The sequence below is a fragment of the Lagopus leucura genome, unplaced genomic scaffold (genome assembly GCF_019238085.1).
Source record: "Lagopus leucura isolate 7727_CA_CO unplaced genomic scaffold, USGS_WTPT01 Super-Scaffold_1, whole genome shotgun sequence".
NCBI classification, from domain to species: domain Eukaryota; kingdom Metazoa; phylum Chordata; class Aves; order Galliformes; family Phasianidae; genus Lagopus; species Lagopus leucura.
Genome location: NW_024962250.1, coordinates 25,831,869 through 25,839,934, shown reverse-complemented (window position 1 = coordinate 25,839,934; position 8,066 = coordinate 25,831,869). Strand labels below are relative to the sequence as shown.

The 8,066-nt window shown below is 38.3% G+C and overlaps 1 long non-coding RNA gene across 1 annotated transcript; it reads left to right on the top strand.

The window, feature by feature from the left end:
* The first annotated feature begins 2,906 nt into the window (after positions 1-2,906).
* LOC122192499 lies at positions 2,907-7,251 on the top strand. The gene is made up of 3 exons (XR_006182633.1): positions 2,907-2,927; positions 3,695-3,818; positions 7,228-7,251. It is a non-coding gene; the product is annotated as an uncharacterized LOC122192499 (long non-coding RNA).
* The last annotated feature ends 815 nt before the right edge of the window (positions 7,252-8,066 follow it).

Sequence of the window (8,066 nt, the reverse complement as noted above, 5' to 3'; positions counted from 1 at the left end):
GCCTTTGTTGCATCCCGTTGCACCGCTCCCGCCTTTTCTACTTGGATGCGGTGGGCAGAGGTCATCTCGTGGGCACGAGCCCTTCTGAGGCGTTACCGCCTATCCCCTCAGCTCAGGGCTGCCTCACAGGTGGTCTCACTTCATAAACCCAGCACCCAGTCCCAGCTGGTGTGGGACTTTGGTATTTGTTTGCTTCGGGTGTTACACTGTCTTCTCAGGTCTCTACCTCTGTGGAGAAAATCCCTTCTAAACTTAGAAATATTGTTACAGAGAGAAAAATGTGGAAACAGCTGACACCTGTTACCTCACCTCTTCTTTCAAACTCCCATCTCACCTGGTTTAAAACTTAGCAGACAGATTGTATCTTATTGTAGTCTTTTGTTTTAGGAATTTAATTTTCAGTTTCCACTTCTTTGACCACACTGCAATGCCCAAGCAGCTTCACTGGGTAACAGCACACAGGTGGGATCTGGGTGCAGCTGCTCCTCTTTCACCGGTTCATAGGTTCATGAACATAGCAAAGTACATTTCACGTTGAAGATGTTATGAAAATGAGTATTTTTAACTGTGTCTTTGTCCTGAGAAACACAAATAATTTAAAAAGTTTTATAGGAATAATTGAGAGAATAATTGTAAGTTTCCATGTAGAAGTTTTGCACCTGCAAAGTACACGTCCCCCAGGTGAGGTCTGCACAACTACCTGGCTGCTCAAACGTACCAACCAAGGAAAATGTCTACAGATTTGAGTTGTTTGGTGGTTGTTGGTTTGTTGTTTGTTTTTGGTTTTGTTTTTTTTTTTTTTTCTGAAAATTGAAATTATTTTTTTTTAATGCAATTTCTCACCGGCTTTTGACAAAACTGTTATTCCAATTGTCCTTTCCATCTGTATCTTGCATGCATACGAGCCAGCAGTGCTTGCAGAGAACAGTCCTGACCCCATCAGAACCCACCTGGCTGCTGCAGAGGCAAAGAGCTGTGACTGAATGGGCCTCTGCAGCTGACGTAACACACACACTCAACTCCATATATTAATATAAATTAAGTACTAGAAGACAGTAGATTTTCACTAAAGGCCAATAGATACCCAAACTGAATTCAACAAAAGCTGTAAAAAAGGATCCAACAACACATGATACAGCCAGCTGCTAATAGCATGCCCTGTTCTAAAGATTTTGATGATTTGATTATGTAAACAAGGGAAGATTGTTCCATCCTCAGAACTCCATCAAAAAACAAATAACCACAACTCAAACAAACTCACACGAATTTTGAGCCTTATCGTCATAATTACTATTTTATCACTGTTGTTGTCTGAGTAGGATAGAGGAAATTGTGCTCCAGAAATTATTCCTTACTGGTTGTGATTTAAATTGGTTGATATTACTTAGCTTGCTACATGGCTGCAAATAAATTACTTTAGTTTTCAGAAATTGGACGCAGATTCTTTACAACCACCATTTCCACTTGCCTGTTGCTCTGCTCTCTACTTAATTCAGAGACCTTAAACACCTGACCAAAAGCATATTGAAATATCCTTACTGATGCTACCAGAAAACTCAAGATCAAGCAGTAGGCCCTCATTGGTTAATATTACAATGATTGGAGCTGAAAAACTTTCAAATCTCTTCTCCCTAAACAAATTTTTAACCCTTAACTGTCTAATTCTGTAAGGTACTGAGCAGGGTTTGGTAGAACATGTAAACACACACTGAACTCTTTCTTACATGTCACTTCAGCTTTCTGTAGATCATTTCATAGTACAAACACCCAAGAAATACTGTTCTATTTTTCTTTCTTCAGGAAGCTTTCAAACTGAGTTCCTTGTCATGAAGAAGGTAAACACATATCACATCTAATATTTAGATGGAGAACAGGCATTTGGGACTGCTTCTGACTGAGTTTAGTTTGGAACAGCCACTCTCCAAGCAACAGGAGAGCCAGACCTGGAGCTATGTAAAACTGTGCTGCAGCAGTTCTTCATTATGTTGTCATGGATGCCCATAGTGTTTCAACAAATTTGATTAATTTCTATTCAGAGGTTAATTTATATTCAGACATCATTGATTATAGGAATATGGGACACTTTTGTTGTGAATTTAGCTGACAAAGGAGGTGATCTATTATAAATACTTTCATAAAGGAGGAAATTGTCTGATGGCTTGGGAAATTCAGAGGCATTGAAAGAACGCCTTTGAATTTATTCAAAGCCTTAGACGTGTACTCGCTTCTATTTTATTCCAGGATAAATTTTACCTTAATGATTCCGTGATTCTGTAAGCCCATCCTCATGCCAACAGCCAAGCAGTGAGTCTTTCTTCTAAAAACAGAGGATCAAAGAACATCCCAAGCTGGAAGGGACCCACAGAGATCACTAAGTCCAATTCTTGGCTCCACACAACACACCCAAGCCCAGGTCTGGGAGCAGTGTCCAAACAGTACTTGAGCTACAAAATCTTGGGTCTGTGCCCACTGCCATTAGTGGGAGGTTCTGTTCCATGCCCACCACCTTGCAGTGCCAAACATTTCCCTAACCCCCACAAGCCATGTTCAGGACAGCCATGCAAAGCTGTCATACCATGAAATGAAATGTGTCTTGGTCTGCTCAGCTGTGCAAATTGGCTAATGGTGGTGACAATGTTGAAAAACAGTGTTTTATAGCTGAAAATTTGCTTCATCAAACAGTGTTATTGGTTCTTTTTCTATCTGTTACATGAAAATAAATACGAGGTGTATGGAGGAGTCATGGCTTGAACCTCTGATTGATCACTTGAGGTGAGCCATGAGTCAGCCAGAGGAGCACAGGTGAAGGCAATTCACCTGTGCTGCCGGAAGGGGTGGAGCCAGGCTGCACCCCTCCTAGACCTATTTAAGAGCTGGCTACCTGGAGATCCCTCCTTCTGGTGTTTTGTGGTGAGCCCAGCATAAGGGTAAGCCTTCCATTTATTCTCTCTTGTTATCATAGTCCATTTTGCCTAACTCTCTTGTTTATTATGTGATTGTAACATCTTGGTATCCATTGATTATACAACAAGGCATTACCTTCAGAGCATGGAAGATTTCCACAGCTCCATAAGCATACTGAGAAGCTTATTAAAATAATAACAGCACATTTGTTAATAATTAATCACTGGCATTAGCAGAGGGGTATTCAGCCAAAGATTCTGAAGTTCTTTCCAAATTTCACTGACCAAAATTGTAAACAGATAGAGACTGCCTAATCCATCACCACATTTTGCCACCCTAGACAGCTATTTAATTGCTCACAGCAGAACAACTGCTTAGTAGCAATCGGATTGGTGCACAAAGCAAAGAATATGCTGAATAGCCATGAAAAAGTAGAAAGCAAACTGTAAGTGAAGGAGTACACGTGTCATTCTAAGATGGTTTTGGTCATGTAAAATTATCCCCACTCTTTTTGGGGGATCATTCACGAACCTTTTTCCAAGATGCAGTTTTGTGAGTCACTTCTGGTCAGATATACTAGCGCAGTGATGCTGAGAGAGGTGCATTGTATTCAGAATGACTGTTGCTGTGGTTTCCTTCTGAAGACTGACATTCATGCTAATCTGAAGAATTTTTGGTGTTCCTTGTGTTGAAATACATTAAAAGCTGTTATAAGCCTCCTTTCAGATCTTCCAGAAAAACTTTGATTTGTATCCTGATTCCTTAATTTATTTCTGCTCTCTGATTTCAGTGCCACTCTCCAAACTCCTGTAGCCCAAATCTGTGCTGACTGTGGAACACATCCTTGTATCTAACTTACATACCTCTGTTGAATGCACAAGCAATGGTGGATGTTAATGCAGTTAAAAATACTTGTGAGTTTTTGACTGTATTTGCCTGGCTGTTTTAGTGCTGCTACATCTGACTGTATCTGAAAATATATGCAACTTCTCCATATTAAATAGAGGAAATTTATTTCTGTTATGAAATCACTCTCAAGAGTCCATTACTAATGAACCTTTTTCTTGTTTTTTTTTTTGAAGTTGTATCTATACAACAAGAATTAGTAATACACAATTACCAGAAAGTAATCACAGAATTATTGTAAACAGTCTACAAAACATACTACAAATTAATATTCATGCATTCCTCTAATCTATTTGGAGCAAATGCATGAATCTGATCTAGAGTTCATCACAAAATCATAGTATCACCATGGGAAAGCAAGATACTATGTGGTTTAAAGGGAAAAGTCTTGTAAACCTTTTCACAGCTCTGGATTGGGCAAAGGAACTACTGTGGTTACTGAGGCACTAATCAGCACTACTAGAAGTAAAGAGAAGCTGCACCTACATGTGCATTTATACAGAGATATGCAGTGTTCAATCAGATGAGTGTAACTGACTCCACCAATGTTGTTTGGCAACGCCTATTGGCAGGAAGTCTAAGGGTAAGCACAGCTAAAGTAGTGCGCTCATAATCTGCTATTGATAAACAGTCGTGTCTGTTTGTTACCATCTAATGCAGAAAGAAATAAATGAATTGGTTAAACTAGTGGCACGGATATTTATGTTCTGATATTCATAGTAAAATTCAGCTTGTTTGTTCTGCATAAATTACAGTTTTACTTATTCTTCAGACAATCAAGAATTGACCACTTGTCTGACATAAAAGTCAATTATTACACACCTGTAATGTGTTCCTTTTTCATTCATATCAATGCTTCATTTTTATTAATCATGGAGCGACATCTAATTACTCATTTTTAGGTGGCCAGAGATCAGTTTTGTCATGGATAAATGACCAGGAGAGAAACTACAGTTAATAGTAGCTGAAAGAGTGAAACTCTTTCAGAACTCATCTCAGAGTGAAACTCTTTCAGAATTGAGCAATGGAAAACTGAAAATTTAGAATTCAAGTTGAGATGACTGAAACTAAGACTAATTCCTGAAAATGTATGTTATGCACAAGATGGGTGATAAAGCTGATTTCTGTCTACTATCATTTCTTAGAATTTGGGAGAAGAAGGAAGACAAACAAAAATCACAGAAAACAGTGATGGTTTTAAAAATGATAGCTTTTAAGAGTAAACTTACTGTAAGCATCATCATCGTTTCTATGTGCCCATTTCTGCAGATGTTCAAGTAGCTAAGTTCCATAGAAATGAAGATAGAGGTCTACAAATGATTTTTAACCTACATATTTCAAGACAAAAAATCTGAAGTGCTTCCACAAGACTCCAGTTTTAAGAACCTAGCTTGCTTGTGAGGACAGAGTTCTCAGATATGTGGCATTATGACTGCAAGATATGCTCACACAAGAGATCTTCAATGTATTGTATCTAAGTCAGAGAAACCCTAATGAATCATGTTTGTGAAGTCCCTGATTACTGAAGGTTGCGTAAGCTCTTATACTTCAACTCCTATGTTTATTTCTGTCTCGCTCCAATTTATAGGAGGGAGATGAGGTTCTTTTATTATCTGTATACCCGGCATGAGATTAAGAAACAATGGTTCATATTTTAGTCCAACCAGTTTATTACAAATTCTAATCAGGGAGACAGGGAAGGGAAGGAGGGCGATAGAAAAGATAGGAAAGAAGCAAGAATTGCGTAAAGTGGGGAGAGTCACCACCAGGATCCAGCAGCGTCCTGTTGCACGGCTTTGAAGGTCCGAGGCAGAAGCAGCAGGGTGGGGAGGGGGGGAACAGCAGCATGGCCGGCCTTGGGCAGCAAGCAGGTAGCGGAGGCAGTTGTGGAGTCAATCCAGGAGGAAGCAGCAGCGCTCAGGCAGCAGGCCCAGGAGAGTACATCAGCATGCAGGCATCACTTCGTGAGGAATCTGTTGTCAGAAATCCTAGTTCTTCTTCATGAGGAATCTGTTGCCAGAAAACTCTCCTCATGGTTTTCAATTCCCCTTTTATCCTACTTGTTCTCCTGCCTATGTGATAAGGAAGGGTCTTGAGCAAGAGTCATTGAGCCCCCCTGAGATGGACATCATCCTGAGATAAGTCCACACAAAAGAGCACTTAATGGCTATTTAGCTGCAGCTCATCTCTCTCTCCTTGCCCCTGGTCTTGTCCATCTGTGTCCCCCAGACAAAGGATCTCACAACCTTTGCCCAGGATTTGCCTGAACTTGTACAAGTCCATCTGTGTCCCCAGCAAACTTTGAGACACTGATGTTAACAGAATAATATCTTACAATTTCTTTTACATAGAAGAAATGAATTATATTTAACAGATGCTCAGAAATTGTGCAGATTGTGTTTTTTTGTTGTTATTGTTGTTATTCATTTACTTCCTTTCTCATTGCATATTATACTACATTGGGTACAGTGCTGTCTGTCGTCTTATGGTGTAGAAACACATCTGAAAGAATGATATGCACTCTAGTTTGTAGAAACTGCAACAGAAATAAAGGACAAACCTGGTTGCCTTCCTGCTGACTAAAGAAGTCTTTCCTGCCTCATATCAGTCTGTCTCTCAAACTGTCCTGCTTAAAAATAAAACAGGTTGTTCCCACTGAATAATATCTCCTCATGTAGAATAGACTCGATCATTAGAGATTTCAGCTAAAAAAGAGATAAATAGAGAACAAGCAAGAAAAGCTCATGTATTTTCCAAAGGCATTTTAACAAAGAATGTTCCAGTGAAGCAGAACGATGCTGAACATAAGACTGAAAGAACTGGAAGACGTTTTCAGACACCAAGAGTTATAGAGGTAGATTTTTGCTTCATGGTTCTGAGGTGACAGAAAATTAGCTGATTGGACTACAAATCTATTTCATTTACCTGAGTCATCTTCTGTGAAAGATACATTGAAATATACATACAATAAAGTCATGTTTGACTACTCATATTCTTGTGTTTCTTTATGCAGATCTTTTTCATGCTTGATGACTAAGACTATTGAATATTATATTTGTATTTTTAAAGGTGTATTTGTAAGGCTTTATAACATTTGTGGAAAAAGTTGTTTAAATCTGAATTCTGCAGATTCTGCAGGAAAGCTAAAAACTCTGACCAAGAACACAACAGCCGGTTAAAAATATTTGATGAGCACTGATTCTTCAAGAACCATCAGGTGTCTTGGTAGGAAGAACATACAAATATGTATGTATGTAAAAAAAAAACAAGATACAAATACAGATACAAAAAAAAAAAAAAAAAAAAAAAAAGGATGTTATTTTTAGAAAGGTTGTTTTCGTTGAAGAGAGTAGAAGTCTTTTAGGAAGTCATCAAAATCTGATGTCAATGTGCCAATGATGATTTTTTTTCTTCTAGGTCATCGGGGCAATCAGTTCAAGATACCTGATGAAGCATCCAAATGAAAACTTAAAGAATGAAATTTATGTTTATTGATGATGTCAGGAATGATAGTAAGAAATTACAACTATATAGAAAGGAAGACTAAAAAAAGAGAATGACTTAAGACATTCCAAAAGTAATGCCTTTTATTTATTTCCATATGAACAAATCAATATAGTCACAAGAATTAGCTAAGCATTTTTACCAGCAATGACCAAAATCATGCATGGCATGATTGTAAATACCTCCACCAGAAGGGATGATCCACAGTTTCACAGCTGCCATGCCAGCATCATTGCTGAACGCACCACTCACTGCCTCAGTGTGCTAACATCCACTGTTTGGTCCCCACAAAGGTTCAGCAAGCACTGATGAATGTTTTTGCACTACTGAATGAATGCTTTTTTTTTTTCTGGGTGGAAGAATGCAATGACACATCTTTGCTTCATAGGTACTTTAATGTCAGATATTTTGCCCCTCTGCAAACATCCATAATACAGAAAAAAGAAAAAAAAGAAAAAAAAAAGTAACAGAATATTGGTGGGAAGGTTCAACTTCTACTGTCATACCACCAACATACACCTCTAACATCGTGGGTCAATATAATAAAATAGCCATTAATTTTGAAGAAGGACTCATATACATCCAGACATGCCACTGAGATACTTATGGTGACACTAAGTAAAAAAAAAATCAAATGATGAAGTCTTTTTCTTATTCCTCATTGTTATTTTATTCTCATTATGTTTTTATTTTAAATATTTCTTCCATTGAATGGAGAGGAATGTTTTAAATGTGAATACTTTCCCCCTTTT